An 18,499-nucleotide genomic window follows, 5' to 3' on the forward strand; every position below is an offset into this window, starting at 1 on the left:
CAAAAGAGCAACTAATCTTCACAAGAAAGAGTCACATACTTGGCTGATGGGTATGTGCTTTCAAAGTTCAGCTACAAATATGAACATTGTTCATGACTGCTAAAGGAGTCAAAAACTTACTTTTACTTTGTTGACAGTGCTAAAAGAAGCCTTCCTCAATGAAAGTCAGTGTTTGAATCTTATCATTATGGTTTCAGCATGACAGAGAGAAACAGATGCATGTAAGGGTTAGCTAAAGATGAATGGTTGATCTGTATGGACCAGGCTAGAAATCTGTTCCTCATCCTTAAATTTATTGTAAAAAGAGAAAATGTACAGTTATTGATCCAGGATATGCTGAGATGCTGCAGTTCCTTCAACAGGAAATATATATATATATATTTATTACAATTTCTCACTGGCTGAAAAACTTTGCAGTTAAACAGTTTTGTATCTCCATCAGAACTCTTTGCAAGAGGAAAATCTGCCTTGTAAATCATGGTGTTTAGCCTGGTAGACTTATAAGAAACAGAATCTGAATCAGCCAGCTTGGAGTAAGGTAATACCTCCTAAAAGGCATCCTGAACATCATCAGAGTCTTGTGAAACAACGTTTTGATTAGCTAAGTGAAAATGAATCACAAGTGTTGGCATACAGCTATGCTATCATTTTATTCAAAGAATGATCAATTGGTAGCAGAGTGATGAAACATTAAACAGAAGGATCAATTCAAGACTTTATATTCTTACAATACTCCTCAATCCTCTACTCAAGACCTGATAGTTTCCACAAGACTTATCAGACATGGACGATAATTACAAAGATATGGTAATTGAGGGCATTAAATCAAGCATGTGAGCTAGATCTGCTGTCACAGCAAGAATTCCTTCATTGAGAACTGGCAGAGAAGGATTTTCTTCTCCTTCGACTGGCACAGCAGGATCGTCATCCAGCCACTGGCACAGTAACAGGTTCCACTTTAAATCTATCCTATCTACACCCTGTTGAGGTAATTCAGTTAATTGCGAGCATCGGTCTTGGGAGAAATCTTTCATACTGCTAGTTATGTCCTTGGATGAGTATGGGAGCAATCAAGCACAGCAGCAGCACACAAATGCCTGCTAGATCGGGAATCACTGTTATGGAGCCAAGAGTCCACTTAAGCACTGAGAAACCAAGAAGTCCACAAGATCATCTGAGCTTTTAAATACTATAAATTACCCAGGAGGGAGGTGCTGTAAGCATAAATGTTCACCATGGCACGAAGCACTATTGAGGGGAAAAACCTAGCCAGAGCATGACTTGACAATTTAGAAAATTTGATACTAATATTAGTTTGTGAAACTTCTTTTTTTTTTTTTCAGTTTTAAGAATAAAAAAAAGGAAAAAAGATACTGAATACAACCCAATGAATTGCAAGGAAGGCCAGACAAAACATTCACCCAGACAGCTGAGACACAGTTCTTTCACAGACTGTGCCAATATTGACTTCCACATAAAGTCCTATTTTTTTTAACAGAAAAGGTTAACCTTCCACAATTTACTTGCTCATGAAATATAAGGTGAACAGAGACACTGATGCAAATGATCCAGTATATTAAAAAATGCATTGAGCCAGGAAACATTCAAAGTTCTGTTATAAATTATCTTTTGAGGTCTGGGAGAGTAGACACAGTGGCTGTGCCAAGTCCTACTAACAGGAATAGGTGGATTTAGATGAAATTTGCTTTTGGGTTTGGTCTCTAAACGATTAAGAGGCTTCCTGTCCCACTCATACTTCAAAGATTTTTTAGAAAAGGTTATGGATAGCCTATCAAGTTGTTAAGAACTGAGTATCAAAGTAGACATGGCCAACTGAATTTCAAAGGAACATGGTATCAAAACAATTATTTGATCCCTTCCTATCCTACAAAAGTTGTCTCTATCATTTATAAGGTTGGGGAGAAACAGGCCAGGTTGGCTTGGTTTACTTTTGATGTGAACTCTAAACAGTAGGCAGTGGTGTTTCTCATTCCTTTATTGCATTCAGACAGCAACCAGAGAAGTAACCAAGGACGAAAAGTGAAGAACCACATTAGTATGCTGCTGATTTGAACACAGCTTTTCTGCTTCTCTCCTGGCCCAGAACACTAGGCAGAGGCAATCACAGCCCCCTCTATTTTTAACTTCTATTCCACTGAGTCAGAGAATTTGAACTGTGCTAATACTGGGAGTCTGAAAGAGCAGGAGCCCATGAAGAAATTCCCCCAAACTTCCCACTGAGTGGGAAGCCTGTAGGTGTCAGGGCCTTATGTAAGGCTTGACTTCATGAAGTAGTCCATGTGGGGCAGTAATACTGCACCAGGTCTCTGTGCAGACAACTTTACTCTGCTATGATACACTCATTTTTTCCTGTTTATGAAGAAACTAGGGTTGTGGAGAGAGGCTTTGTGCAGGTGATCAGTTCCAGTTAAGCCCCATACCATTGCAATATTCAGGCATGTACTTTTTGGAGGAGGCAAATCTTTGCAAAGAGGAAATTGCTGAACTCCATAATCAGAGTTTAGAAATGGGACAAATATGTATAGCATGAGTCCTTCTCTCCATATGGCTGCCCTTGGTAGTTAGGATTGCAAGTTGCCAACATCTGCTCAGATTAATGTAAAGGTTTTGATACAGAGTGGGATGGCCTTTAAAATTAATTGAATTTATCCTTTAAATATGAGAAATATGCTACTTCCTATCTGGTGACAAATGAGGGGGACAAAATCAGAAAGGCAAAAAAAAAAATAAAAGCATTGTGTACAAGATCTGATTTAGAGATATTTGTTATGTAGCAATAAGGGACCACTCTTGTCTAGCTTAGCTGTTGAAATTGATACAGAACAGGGTCAGTGTTTGGATGGCAAGAGAATGCCCCAGGAGAAGGATTTCCTCTGACAGCTATATTGACCCTCACTAACAAAAAATGCCACAGAAATGCTGGATTTGAGCAGAATTTTGAGGATGCCTTGCTCCTGCCTTCAGTCGGGTTATGTGCATCCAGTGTCCCACATCATGGCAGTTCATTGCAAAGCCAAAAGACAGAGCAGACTGTGGTCAGCTGGGTTTGTGTGTCGCGGTTCCTTGCTCAGTGCATGAGGTTTTTGTTAGGGCCATGCAAGTTCATCAGTCAAGCATGGAGCAATGCAGACACCATGTCCTCACGTGTTCATGCGCTATTTACAAGCCACGGTATTTTAATACATTATGTAGTAACTAAAGCTGGTTTCTTCTACTCCTGTCAGAAAATAAATTGGCAGTAGCGATTTTTATAACTCCACTTTCTCAGATATTTCAAATCAAAAGATAACTTATGTGGTCAGTTCCCTAGCAAGAAAAGCACTTGCGGAGTATCTGCTGTACACGATCTAACTATCTGGCATTTAATCACTCATTTGAATTTAACTGAGAAAGATAACTCTGGTATCTGGTCTCTTCAGGAGGTGACTTACTTCCTGTGTAATTTCACTGTGTGCAGTATGAAAAACAACTGTGTTGTTCATCTCTTCCTGTCTCCTCAGCTTTAGCTCCAAGGTATGGAGCTCTACTGCTGCACATTACGCTAGAGGTCTATTAAACAGCATACTGGTGCACCGATCTGGAAAAATGTAGCAGTCAATGATGCCGGCTACACTCAGCACGAGCCTCATAAATAGTGGGCACATTCTCTGCATCACTTAAGAGGTGCTGAGGTAACAGAGAGCTGTGTTACCTGCATGCACGCATGATTGATCACCAGCACCAACGCGTGCCTCCAGGTGCTCCACTGCTCCTTTGCCCCTTTTGCTCTAAAGGGCAGGGGAGGCAGAGATAAGGAGGAGAAAGAAGGGCACAGGGAAACATGGTTCACACCACTGTCGGCCTGTGTTCATTGCGGCCATGGCCTGGGAGTTGCTGCTAAATGCTACATGCTGGAGCGGGTCCCTGGAGTCTGCAATTTGGGCTGGGAGCCAGGCAAAGAGAGGGGAAGCCATAGGCAGTGCCTCATCCTGCTTTGGCAAACACAGACTCAGCAAAGCAGAGGCTCTGGCCCAGTGCCCTTGCTGACTGTGGGGATGGGGAGGTGGGTGGATTTGTGCTGCTTGCACTCTCCCTCGAAGCCTGGAAGTGGAACATTTCTGCAGAATTCACTCATTTTTAATTCTTTGTGGGCAAATTGGTGTGTCAGCAGATAGGGTCTTGGTCTCTGAAAAAAGTGATCTTCAGCAGTGCCTTCAGTCGGGGGATCTCAAGGGCTGAGTCCAAGCTCAGCAAAAGCAAAGGGGATGTCTGAAGGGTGGGGTGTGAGGGTTGGGTCCAGCCCCAAATCTGTTAGACATTTCAGTATGCACGTAACACGGCTCTCCTGGAAAGCATTGCTGTCCCTGCATCATGTGTACGTTGTAAGGGAAAGAGATAATGTTTTGGTAAAGGCTCCAAAGCTAAATGGTGGCAGCTGGCATTAAAGTGAGACTCCAGGCTTCCTTCTGATGGCATCAGCACGCCAGCCCTCACCAGGGAAAAGCTGGGGCAGGATCTGGGTTTTTTAGCTCCTGCCTGCAAGAGAGCCTGGAAAAGGTGCCTACCATCGCAAGGCACCCACCCACTGCAGTGCCACAATGTCCAGAGCAGTTCCTGAAAATCCTTTTCTACTAAGTGCCCAAACAAGCGTCAGGAGTGATGCTCAAGCACACAGGGCACAGATAAAAAAAAATAAAAACCTTGCCCTTAGTAACCGTTTCTGAATTAAGATAAATGCATCCTGGGTGTGACTCAAAAAACTAGCATTTTCTTCCTCCTCCAATCCTCCAATTACTATTTCTGTCACTAGCGTGCTGGTCGCAGCTCTCCAGCCCTCCCCAGGCCTCTACTTCTCATCTGCTCATTGCAGGTTTCCAGAGCTGCAGCGGACTTAGGAAGACAGATGGGCAAGACACAAGGCTTGACTTCTGGCAGGCCAGAAGGGAGGGCTTGCACAGCCCCAAGCAGCTAAACGGAAACTCTTAAAAATCAAACCTCAAGATGATCCAGAAGAAAGCAAACAAACAAACAAACAAAAATAAAGCCAGCAGTGGCATGAGACACATGCCTTGTGCTTCCCAGCTAAAAGCCTGCACTCTATATGCAGCACGGTAGTAATCACAACATGACAGAATTAGGAGCACGAGGAGGTGTAATTTAGTATACAACAATGTGCAAACTCATTTTTCAATCTGAAAAAGAGGCAAGCAACTCTGCATTATTGTGGCTACGTTCTTTTACTTTTTAATGAATGTGTTGGGTTTTGTTTTTGTTCTGTTTGGGGATTTTTGTCGTTGTTGTTTGTTTGTTTTTTCTTTCAAACACACAAGTCCCGATTCATTCGTATTTCGTGGATTTATGATAGCTGTGCATGCCCAGTGGGGTACAAAGCAGCCCAACAGCAATGGTGAATCCTCACTAAAATTGTTGGGTGGGTGGCTGAAGCTGCAGGTGAGCCCTTAGCAGCACTGCCTATGCACCACCCTGTGACCTGGGCTTTTAGCAGCCATCCTGGCCTCAACATGTGATTGCACTTGAGCAGTAATGGTTAGCAGTGCTGTGATATGGGGAAACAGTGGTGAAATTGCCAGCTGCGCACCTGCATGAGAATAAAATCCAAGCTGAAACCTCCATGCTAAGCAAAGCCTGCTGAGGGCTGGCAGCTGTTACTGTCCCAGGCTGCTGCAGCATTTCAGGGGAACGTTGGTCTCCATCAGCAGCATGTGGGGAACATGTCCCCACCACGGGGCTTGCCGCCAGCAGCACACGGTGGTGGCAAAGAGAGGCCTCGGGGGACCATGAGGGGAAGGAGTGGGAGGCCATAGCCCCGCTCAAGTGTGGGAAGGAGGGGCGCAAGGCAGTAACATGATGTCTTGTGGTGAGGAGCACCGGCACCGTGGGGTGGGGGACCTCAAAGCCTCTGAGACCTCTTCGTGCTTGTTGGCAGTGTAAGCTGGTGGGCAGGGTAAAGCCTCTCCTTTGGAAATGGGGATAATTCAGAAGCTGGAAGTTAATTTGTTTTTCTTTGCTCTAAATATTTTATTAAAGAGCTCCTGTTTTCTGTGGGGTTATAAAGGATAATAAATGGGACGTGAGTCAAGATCACCAAGGTCTCAGGGAAGAGGTGAGAGCCATGTTCAGGAATACTTCATGTTTAACAAGCAAGATAATTATTCTGCTCTACTTAGCATTTGCTAGGCCTCATTTGGAAAACGGCATTCATTTTGGGGCACCACATTTTAAAACAGACAGAGAAATTGGAGAGAGTTCATGTGAGAGCAACAAAAATGATTAAAGAGTTAGTAAATAAGACCTCTGAGAAAAGGTTGAGAGAACAGGGCCTGTTCAGTCTAGAGGAAAAAGGACTGAGGGGAAGCATTACTGTCTACAAATATGTAAAGGGTTGTTGTAGAAAGGACGTAGACCAATTATTCTCATTAGAGAACAAGGACAGAACAAGAAGTAATAGGTTTAAGATGCAGCAAGGGGGAATTTAGATTTAATATTAGAAAAACATTATAACTATTTGAAAAGTTAGGCAACGGAACAAGTTTACTGAGAAGACTGCAGAATTGCCACTACCTGAGAAATATGTGGCTGAAACTAGACACTCATCTGTCAGGGCTAGCTTAAACCAATGAAGTTCAGAATCCTTCTCCAGCACATAGGGGTCTTCTGGAGTCCCTCATATACAGATGGGGCAGAGGCACCATAAACAGAAAACCATTCAGAGAAAAATGAGAGGCTTGTGTATAAACATATGCGTGAGTATGTGCATGAATATTGCTGAAATTAACACTTTATGGGGAAAGAAAAGTTCTTGGTAGTCACATCCCTTATTGTTTTGTCCCAAAACACCGTGCTTCCATATCAGTCTTTCTTTCCCCAGTGCTATGGAAACCATGACAGGGACATTATTAAAATTGTACCTACATTTTTAGGTCCCAGTTCTGCTGTTATTTTCCCACAGGATGATGAGCTCAGCAGGGAGCTGATGGAGCTGGATTTGGAAACAAAATAACATGCAACATGGAAGTTAACAGACTACTGCCATGGGAGCTATCGCAGTAGTTTCATCATTTTCACCCCTCTGCCTAGGTCAGATACCACAGCACAACTAAACCAGATCCTTTCCACTCAATGATTACCTTAACTGTAAGCCAGAAACCATCAAAGGCCCCAAAGGGGAAACCACAGATGCTAATGGAAGCACTGAGTCACTACTACTGCTACCTGCAGTGTTTGAACACTGTAGCATCTGCACTGATAAACAGCACTTTCTTGCTATGAAAATAGCATGAAAACACAGAGAAATAGCAGTACCTTAAACTCAAATATTCTCTTACATTTGCATTATCACTACCACTTCTGTGAAGACCTAAATGCTTTGAAAATCAACGTAAAAAACCAATGTGCTTTAAGAGGTAAACAGCTATCAAGATGATGGGTAAAATATTAAAAAAAAAAAAAAAAGAATTTCACCTTTTGTCATTAAAAGATCATCCAATCCTCCCCCCACCAAAAAATAAAAAATAAAAAAATCCCACTGGATCTTTGAAAGTTAATCCGATTATTTGAAAATTTTGGACTAAATATTTCAATTAATTGCAGGCAGGCAGTGTATGTACTATTTAGCCTAGAGTGAGGTTTTATGCTGATGTTATAAATTAATTTGAAACAACAAAAAATGGGTGGAGCTATTATAAACAAAGTGTTAGTCCAACTGTGAAACACCGAAAATAGTGATAGTGTAGTCAAGTGCAAGCACAAACTTATTCGCTAATACGCTGTTCTCATTTGGAAACACTCCTCTCCTCGCAGTGGGTCAGTACTCCGCAGAGTACAGAGGTTATCATCACTGACCAAGCTCTTTGTAGCATTTTTTGAAGCTCTCATAACGGCAAGCAAGAAGCATGTGTTGGTAAAGAACTGATTTGAAATATCAGCCTTACAGGAGATAGTGCCAGCAGAACTAGCTTTTTTTTTTTTTTTAACAAGTATAAGAGGATTAAAACCTTCCAGGTCAAGAAGCAAACTGTGAGAAATAGAAGCCAAAAGTGGAATAGGGCTATGAACCTCACAGCCATGGCAATAATTTTGCAAATGACTGATAATAAGGAGTCGATAATCCAAAGGATGATCTCTGAAGTGAAGAGCACCAAATTACTTCGGGGAGAAAATCAATTATCTCCAATGCAGTTTTGTGGCTGCACAGCCTACAATATGCAAATGTACGGAAGTTACCATAGTCACAGAAACCTGAATATCAAACTGAAAAAAGCCAAGGAATTTTGGGAGAATAGCTGTAAGAATACCCTCCTCACGAATGGATGCGTATGGGCTTTATTGACACAGATACAGTGTTATTCTAATATTCTTAATCACACTGGCTGACAGCCGTCTAGAGATGTCAGCATCTATGAAAGAGACGCTGCACTGTGGTGAAAGCGGAATGGGGTGACTGGGTCTGGGAGAGAGTACAGAAATCAAATTACCATCAAATACTGCGGGCAGATTTTTAACTTCTTTTCTCTTGCTGAGTGGTGTCTTACTCCATAACTGGGTCACTGAAATTAATGGAACTGCTTGCAAGTAAAACAGTACTCAACGTGCCTTAGAGCACCAGAGTCTGACCCAAAGTATGCATTCAAATGTCACCTTGTATTTTAAAGTATGTCAGACTTGAGGGGCTTTTAAAATTATTATTAATTTAGAAATAGATTCCTTACTGGAATCAGGCTTTTTTTTTTTTCCTCCTCACTAGAAGCACAAATATCTTTAGAGGAGACGTCTCAGGATTTGGCCACTTGTTACTAAAAATCCCATTTCCATGCAAGTGTAATCCACATTCCCTGAAGGTTTTGAGAGCAAGAAGACTATTGTTGTTGAAAGGAAGAAGTGCAGCCTAAGGGCTGTTTAGAAACTCTGGATGGACAGAGGCCTCAAAGGGGAGGGCACACTCCTCCAGCATCTGCTGGTGAGCAAGGAAAGGACTGTATGGGACAGACCTCATTTACATTGCTGTTATGTATTGGGTTTGAGCACTTTGGTTAAATCACAGAATCACAGAATGGCTGAGGTTGGAAGGGACCCCTGAAGATCCAACCCCCCTGCCAAGCAGGATCACCTAGAACATGTTGTGCAGGATGGCATCGCATTTAACTTTTGGATTTAAGGCTGATAAAATACTATTATCCCTGTTGGGGGGTAACTGGCCAAAGAAATGCATCAATTGTGCTTGGAATTTAGGGTTTCCCTAATTCAAAGCACTGACATTACAACGACACAGGAAACATCTCAAAAGGCTGGGAAAGAAATGAGGTTTCAAGAAGAGATTCTTCTGGAACAGCTTCTTTAGGAGCAAGGATTCTTCTCAGTCTTGATGTATCACTGGTGTTTTCTAAAAATGGGGACAGAATGGTGTCACCTCTAAGATGTTAGAAAAAAGATGAAACTACTTGGACTCAAGCCATGGAGAGAGAGCAAGCTACTGAGGGACACGGATAAGGACCTTCTGGCATTGCTGCATGATGTGAGAGAAGAGACAGACTTTTCTGTTGGGGTTAAAGAGAGGGAGCAAGAGTGAGCACAAGAACTACTATACAAGTAGTGCCTTAATTACTCTCAGAGTACACACTTGCTTATTATATGTTGTATTCAACTATTGAAAATATGTATATGGAAACAGAAAATAACAGCAAGATTTAAGAGACTACATATTATACTCCATGCAGCTGGAAATTTCCTTGCTTTGGCTTATTAGTAACAAGAATTACCACAGTTGAGACATACGCTGGTCTCTCGAATATAGTGAGCAAAAAGAGCTGTCTCAGAAGGAGATGCTATGAAATGTTATAACACAAATTCTGTGAAAGCAGTAACGGCATGCATAAACCCTAGAAAAGTTTAGTCCTGACACCTATTCTGTACAACTGGGGCAATACTCTGCAACTCAGAAGTCCTTAGTCCTTGTACTTGCTTCTGTGCTTACTCTTATTCTAAACCTGAAAGTCCAGTCTGAGGCATCCACAACATTTAGTCTTTTATAAGACAGATCTCATCAAGAATTCAGTTCACTAGATCTTGACAGGAACTTTTATTTATTTATTTATTCATTTATTTTTATTGAATAGCATAGGGAGCATATATATATATATTTAAAGATAACATGGGAGTTGGTTGCCTTAGTAACAGGGTATCTCAGCCATTGTGTTTAGTATTTACTCAGCACTGGAAATGTATACTGTATTGAGACGAAATGTGGTATTTTTATTAGTCTACCCCTGAATTTGTGCCCATCAGCAGCAAATGTATGCTTTGTAGCTTGACTTTCCATTTCTGAGCTACGTGAAACCTCTGAGAAGAGCGCATGCAGAAATGAAACCAGGGCACCTGGCATAATGTATTTTTGTTGCAAGCGTTTTGACAGAAAAAAATGTTGTGAGTTTGAAGCACTTCACTAAAGATATTCCTTGTCTCATAATTATATCTCCATCAGTAGAGTGTAAAAGCATTTCTTTTCCATGGTTTCATATTCTGATGAAAAACATCTACAGAAAATAGTTATGAAAGAGGATATTTCTACAGTGCCAGTTTCCACTACTGTAGAATGTGCAGTACAAATTTAACACACACTGTTAAATGCTATGTTTCACCTGACACTTGGGGGGAGGAGGAAGTAAGGGAACAGACAGTTGAAGGGCTGTGTCAAAGCCTTCTTCAGTCTGGGGGAAGCATGACATCAGTTAAAGCTGCATCGATTAAAATGCAGGAGAAATTTGAATTAAGTAGTAAACATCCATGTCATTTTGGATCCAGTCAGGGTGCCAAAAGGTTTATATCCCTTTCTCTGCAAACATGCCGTGTGATTTTTCATTCTCCCAGCAAGACATCAGAGTTGCCTTTAGAGCCTACGCAGGATCTGCCACCTCCAGGCACCCAGTGCCTTCCACAAGGCTGCAGGGCCAGAGGCTGAGCTGCCGAGGGGCAGGGTGACAGGCTGCCATTTCCTCAGAAATCAAAGGTAACACTCCCCTCGCCTCTGACGGACTTTGGATCAAGCCCTACGGATGAAATCTGTCCATTCCTAGTCGGAGCAGGGCATGGCACTGGGTCTGGTGGGGCTAGGCTCAGGGGCTGACACCAGCGAGGCCTGAGTGGCGCCGGCGCCTGTGCAGGGCCTCTTGCTCCTGGCAGCCCCCAGCTATCACGCCAGTGGGAAATCCACACATGGGCTGCTGTCTCTTGTTATAGTTTCAGGTAATTCTGTATTGATATCGATTTAATACCTGATACAGCCTCTGTCACGGTATTATAGCATACCCTTACAGGATGATGGACTCCAGTCGAATACGGCTTCTCCTTCTCTAACGACCGCGATCCTCTATCCATTTTGCTCTTCGTATGGAAGAGTGCCTGCTCAGATAGAAAAGCAGAATATTTTAGTCACGTAGAGTAACTTAAATGTAATGGCAGACTGGGACCGTTTATTCTATATTTAAAAAAATAAGAGTTGGAAAATAGATGTGGAAAGGCACGGCGGTGGTTAGAGCAGGCTGAACAGCCAGTGGTTAAAGCACTATCCAACAAATACAGCATTTTTCCTTCACCGTGAACAGCTTTTTTCCTAAAACTGTTTTTTTGAATTTCATCTAGCTCTAAATATCCTTGCATAGATGGGTTTGCAAAGGACTGGTTAACTGCTGAGTAATAATGGACTCCCAAATGAGACGGGAAGATGCTGTTACTGGACTGTGTGATCCTTCAGAGGGGCAGGTGGGTGAGTCAGTGCATTTCATCTGCAAAGCTGTCTGTGGCACAGAGCTTGGGTGCAAGGGGGACTGTAGAGGGCCAAGATGGATGGAGAAGGTGGACAGGAGAAGCAGAGATGTGGATCAGTTTCCCAGCAGCAATCACTTCTCCAAAGTTTTTTAAAATGTTTGTGCATAAAAATAAAACCTTTTTTTTCTCTGTTGCCTCTGCTATCCTTCAGTATAGGACAAAGAAAGCATCATAATTCTGTCAAAAGAGAATAAAAAGAAGATATATAGTATATGATATATATGTTGTTTAAAAATGGCATTAGAGATGGTAAGCTGATTTTCCTGACACACCCTCCATGAACTATCTCATTAAGATTATCATAGGCCGTAAACTAAACAGCATTTTTCTCAGGACAGCCTTCTACAGGAAGAGCTCTGCTCCTAACAGTTTATCATACATTTGAGCTAAAATCTATCAATCTACACACACACACACAAAAAAAAAAATAATAAAATAACTAAAAAAGAGTTCTGAGAACCGGGAAAGGTTTAAGCTAGTGAAGCTTTTGCCTAATTAACTTTCCAGAAGAAAATAAATAAATAAAATAAAATAAATAATAATAATTGTGCTTTGCTTGTCTTGATTAGGTTTTAGGGCTCCACAATTCAAAACTAAAATATATACACAAGTCACAGAGAAGCAGGCTAATCCATAATATCCCTACTCACAAACAGAAGTCAGAAGGAAGAAATGGAATGGCAGTGAATTACGAGCCTTCAGTGACTGCAGGTAACAGTCACTTCAATGTTATTTTATGGAAGATCTACTGTAGGAAATCAAATTACCAAAGAGGTTTTACTATTTGGCTCCTAGTCACATTCCTTTTGGAACTATCTGGACATGCCATATTTCCCCTAGATTCAGCAAGAATTTGTAATACAGCTTCAAAAAGTTCTGTGTGCATACCCTGCATGATATAAAACTCCCGTTTTGCTTTCAATGAATTTAATAGCAATAAGGATTCAGGCACAGATCTTTCAGTTCAGATTATTTATTACCACTGAAATTGGAAAACCTTTCTTCACCATTTGCTTTTATTTTATTTTGCTGATATACATGCTGCAGGTATTATAGACACATATCTGCCACCTAACTACATTCTTTTTGAGCAGTGTATTGTTTTATATCTATATCTACCCTACAGTTTTCATGTCATACCAATGTGTTTCTGAAATGAAAGCACGAAGTTGGTTGCTGTAGCAAACAGCAGAGACATAAGGACAGGTAGCACGTTGTATTGTTCCTTGGATCTTTCTCAGTGAAGTGAGGATAAAGCATTGGTGTTGCTTGATACAAACTGAATCTACATCTCCTCGTGAGAGAGAGGAGAGAGCTGTAGTGGGAGTAAACAGGTAAGGCAAAAAATGAAATAAGTTTGTTGTTCCTGCATCTGAAACTGTCAAGGTCCTTAGGAAAGGGAAAATCTGAAAGAATCGACATCTGTCAGCTCTGTTTACTTTGGGACTGACTGACAGCAAGAAAAGAGCTGTTATACTGAGACCAGATATATCTGGGGCTTGTCCAAAACATACGAAGAGATACGTTCTCTGGCCCAACAGTTCAGTGGAAATTAATATAGTTCTATTATATCCTTCTGAGACTGCAAAATCCCTCCCTTCCCTCACTCTACTGTTTAATTCTTATTGTTGGTACTGTGGGAGCACCTAGGCATACTGACAGCCACAGTCCCTTTTGTGCTGTGCTAAAAGAGCAAAAATAAAAATAAGGCAGCCCCTGCCCAATCAGACTGTTTGCACATAGTCAAAAACATTTCTTAGTACCACAACATAAACATACTGCTGCATTTTTAACAGTATTTTGTATTCTGCAAAAATATTCTGAAGCTTAAGGGCTCAGTGCCCACAAATATGCTGGCATGCAGATTTCACATATCTTTTAAAGTCTACTACTGTGATGGTGTCTGCATATGCAGTAGCTGATTTTTCAAATGGGCAAAAGCATGCACTCGCATATCTGAGCAGCAGGACAGAGCCAAAAGCATGGGGATGAATTATTGGCTGTACGAAGGTATTGATGCAGTCCAGCAGACCTATACACAGCACAATCATTCAAGAAAGAGAGAGAGAGCTGGCATAGGGCTTTTATTTTATTGTGATTGCACAGAAAGGCTCATTTCTGCTTTGGTGGATGGATCATTTTCAGCAGCAAAGCAGTCTTTTTCCAGAATGGCTCTAACTTTACAGTATCTGCTTTCAACAAACTTTTCTCCAGGCGAAACAGACACTTGCTACTCACATGACAGTGTGGTGGGAATGACACTGAGAAAAGAAGACATGCTGTGGCTAACATCTTTGCTTGTCTTGTAAGAGTAATCTGACTAATGTCGGAATGATTCTATCAGCATTGTCAGAAATAGGTTTAGGAACCCTGCAGGTATGTTGCAAGCCTTGGCACAGGCAAAGACTCATGCAAAGCAGACGCCAATTGACCAGAGGTGCTGGGAAGGTATGAAGCAACACCAAGGACCTTGACTTAGGCTGATGAGCCTGAGTTTTCTTTCTCTGTGTTCTCAGAATTTCATTCCCCATTTCAGATGGGCTAGAGTAGATAAGAGGCATTGTGGGATATGCTGTCAAGTGCTATTGGTTTCACACATTGCACTTGGAAATAAAACCAAGCTGAGTTTGTATAATGCTAGATGAGCTTGCTCACATCTTAGTCCTATTTGAACTACGTATCGATTACACTGAAGTATGCTGGACATTCATACAATAATGCCAACTCTGGTTTCTGCAGGACAGACATGTACTATAAAGGCAATTAGGAAATGCCATTACCACTTTGCTCAAAGAGCAATGTATAAACGAGGACATTTCTTTCCCATTAGGACTTTGCTGGCCATCCTTGATACGAATCCCTTTTCTTAAGAGAATGGAAGAAGGATGATTTTTGTAGTGGGCTCTCTGGAGTGGTGCTTGATACATCTTGCTCCAAACTGTACTTGGCCTCCAGGCTCGTTGTCTGTTGCTGAGTCATTGAGTCATTTAATTGCTGTGTTCCTCCACTTCACACTGTGCAAAGAAGAACAATCTATTCTTTTAACTGTTATTTCTCTTGTATACTTGGATTAGAAATAATTTAGGCCAGGGACTAACTCTTCCATGAAAATAGGCATGGCATGACATGGTTGCTCCTAGAGTACCATAACACTATTTGTAAGAGATAATTGAAAGTGATCATCTGTGTCACTGATTCACCAGGAAGGCTCAAAAGTTCTTAGCCAGTGTACAAGCCCACTGAATTACTCCAGGTGATGCCTTCAAGCAAAGAACAGAATCACCATAAAATTAGTATTTTGCATCCTTAGCATCAGTACCCCACAAAAAGAACAACAGACTTTCTTTCTCCAAACATATTGCAAAAGCTCTTTTCCTTGGCCTGGGGAGCTCAGTTAAAGTGTCTGTATTTGAGTGCATTCCTCTGCTTATCCTTTTGTTGTCATTCCTAATAGAAAAAATTGACAAGTCTGACTGACATCTGTATGGATTTCATATACACAGCAACAATGTGAATGAGAAAACGGCCTCCTGGGAGACTGCTGAGACTCTTGTTCATTATCATTATCACCACCATGATTCATGCAGATTATGAGACTCCTGGTCACATCCTCCTTCTTCTGCTCCAGGTTGTACTTTGCAGCACTTCGCTTCCACCAAACTGTTGTACAAGCGATCCATTTTCCTGTCACCCTGGGATTCGCTACGGTATGGCCATCCCTGCTTCTGCACAGGATACCTGAGCTGAGCAGAAGCTGAATGATGTGCTCCAGACCTCAATATGAATCCACGCCAAGATTCAGGCCCCCTAAACCAGGCTGCTGATGGCTGGGGACTGCACAGCCGATCTCATGGCAGTCATTCAGCTGGTGGCCTTGCAATGTCGGCCCTGAACAGCACTGTGGTGAAGCAAAAAGAGAAGCTCGCAGTTAGCCAGCCAAACCTTTCTTGTCCCTTAAATAAAAGGGATCTCTGCACTTTTTTTTCCACATCATAGCAAGCCATTATCAGCGTGCAGACCAACTGAAATTCGAGTAGAGAAGTGGGAGAGAGACCTGTGAAAATCTCATCTCACTTGTAGACTGGACAGCTGCTGGGTTACATTATGCTGTTATCACTGCAACTGTATTAATGAAAAGGGAAATAATAATTTCATTGTTAACCTCAAAATGATTTCACAAGGGTTCAGTGAAATGGAGATGTTAAGAGAATTAAACAAACTGCATTGAAAAATGAGGCACCATTTTCATGACTTATGCCTTTACAAGAATTTGGATAACGACTGCAAAAGGTTAATATGCTTTATATGAATCTGCGGGTTACTGTCAAATATAAAGAGCATTATTGCATAGCAGGGACATCTGCTGGAAGCTTGACGCCATTGTCTCACTCCGCTTTTTGGCTATTGATCCTCCTAGTAGCCCTAAGCAACTTGAGGTGCCTGCAGCTGGAGAGCTGGTTCCTGACTAATTAAGGATTCCCTGCACACCTTCTTCACAACAGCCAGGCAGCAGGAGCAAGAAATCTTTAAGCTACACTCGGGAATTTAAATGGAAACTTTTGCATCTCAATTGAAGGTTATACTTCTCTTCCAACTGCCTGGCATTGAACTGTCTGTCACAGGAAGACTGGACACTGATGAAAACCTTCCCTTTCCCAACCAGATACAGCAGGAGAAAATCGATGTTTTAATTAGGTAGAGGAGCCACCAGTGAAGTTCTCTGCATTTCTGTAATTTTGCTTATGTGATTGCACCAAGGCTAAGAACCCACTTTTACTTAAGTAAAAAAATGAAAATGTTATTTCAGATTTTAGCATCTAAATAACTTGCCTCCTTTCTCAAGGAAACATTGGCTACTTGTAAAGTGGATCCAAATCCCTCTTCCCTTTCCTGCTTCACAGTGGGAACACACAGCTTGATCATACTGTGCTGCTGGGATCAAACCATGTTTTGATCATACCCCAGCACCCTGTGTTTTGGTTTTGGACACTGGCTTGAGAATGATTTTAGACAGTGAAGAAAGCACTCGCTGAGTCAACCCTAGGAAGAGGAAGCCCTGTTCTGTGCAACAGCAGAAAAGAGGATGCTTTGCAAACTCATTTCCCTTTTCTCAAGGTGCAGGAATACAGCTGATGCAAAACATTCTAGAAATGAAAACAAGCTTTATTTGATTCCACTCACAACGAATACTTGAACTGTGTTTAACACATCACAGGTCTATGTTTTCAGCAATGCTCCCCAGTGTAACTTTTTTTTTTTACCGCAGATACCTGTTCCTATCTGATGGGAGACTGTTGTCAAACCAACCTCTGCTCATACATTGTAAGAATAATTCTCTCCCTCAAGCTACTTGTAGATATAAACATGTTTACCTCCACCTATCAAAGCACCAGAGAAAAGCATTACCCCCTTGAAGGAAATTAATGCCCCCAAACCTTTTGAAATGCTTTAAAAAGCTTACTATCAGAGTGAATAGATGTACTGATAAGCGTAAGAAGGCACTTGGCCTAGACCCTGAAGTAGGTAGTTACATGTCTACCTTCTGCTCAAATCAGTGGCAGGTAATGTTGAGGGCCAGGTGCGTGGTCACAAGGGTTTATCAGTGCAGCAGCAGAGCCAGCACAGACAACCAAATCAGGAAAGATACCAGATACCAGCAAAGATACCATTCAGTCGTAGTAGTGCAAGTCACCGTAGATCCACCCTAATTCTGCCACATCCAGGGAAGCTAGCTTTATCACAGTGACAGGCTTTTTAAAGGCAGTTGTAGGGGTCTGAGCTTGTATTGCCCACTGTCAGGTGAGTATGTCAAACACTACAGCACAGGCCCTACCTTCCATTACAGGGATATGGCTAAAACACAACATTTTAGAAAACAAACAAACAAACAAACAAACAAACAGGCCTGCCTTTGTTTTTTCCCCCCATCCATGCTTATGTTCCTCACTACGTAGTCAGAAGGGCAGAGACTACCCACAGCCTTCCCCTTCTAATTGAATTAGCCTATCCCTCCAAGCCAATGAAAAATGAAAGGAAATTACTGTGCAAAATCAAAAAAAAAGGTCTTATGAAACACTGAATGTGCTCTTCTGCTTCTGAACAACACTGAGTGCAGCTTGTGCTGAGAGAAGGGAAGAAAATGAAAACAGATTTCACCCTTCTGTACAAGAGCTCGATGAGGGTAAATAATAAAATAATAATAAATAAATAAATACATAAATAAATAATAATAATAAAAAAGCTGGTTTTAATATAATTGATACTAAGGACTTGATCCAGAAGACACTCTGGTAATGCCCCAGAAAACAAACACAAACTCTCTAGGACTATTTTTGCCTATTTTGCAGATGCATGAGAAGTCAGGCATCTTTCTGTAGATGCAGGAATATCCATGAGCAGGCCCTGATATGTCATGGAAAAGATGTAGGAGAAAAATGAGGCACTTTGGGACTTCGTCTGACCACTAATGCTGAAGATCAAATGTTGCAGTCAAGGGACTACAGAGTAAGTAGGCTGGATCCAGTCTTCAATTACACAAAAGCTGAAAACAGCTACAGGGAGGAAGGTGTTTCCTGAGTAAGTTTCTGGTGCAATATGTTTGCTGCAGTGAGCAGCGAGGCTCTCCTTGGTTTGACTCCTAGGCAGGTGGCCTGTGCTG

The sequence above is a fragment of the Anser cygnoides genome, chromosome 1 (assembly GCF_040182565.1).
Source record: "Anser cygnoides isolate HZ-2024a breed goose chromosome 1, Taihu_goose_T2T_genome, whole genome shotgun sequence".
NCBI lineage: Eukaryota > Metazoa > Chordata > Aves > Anseriformes > Anatidae > Anser > Anser cygnoides.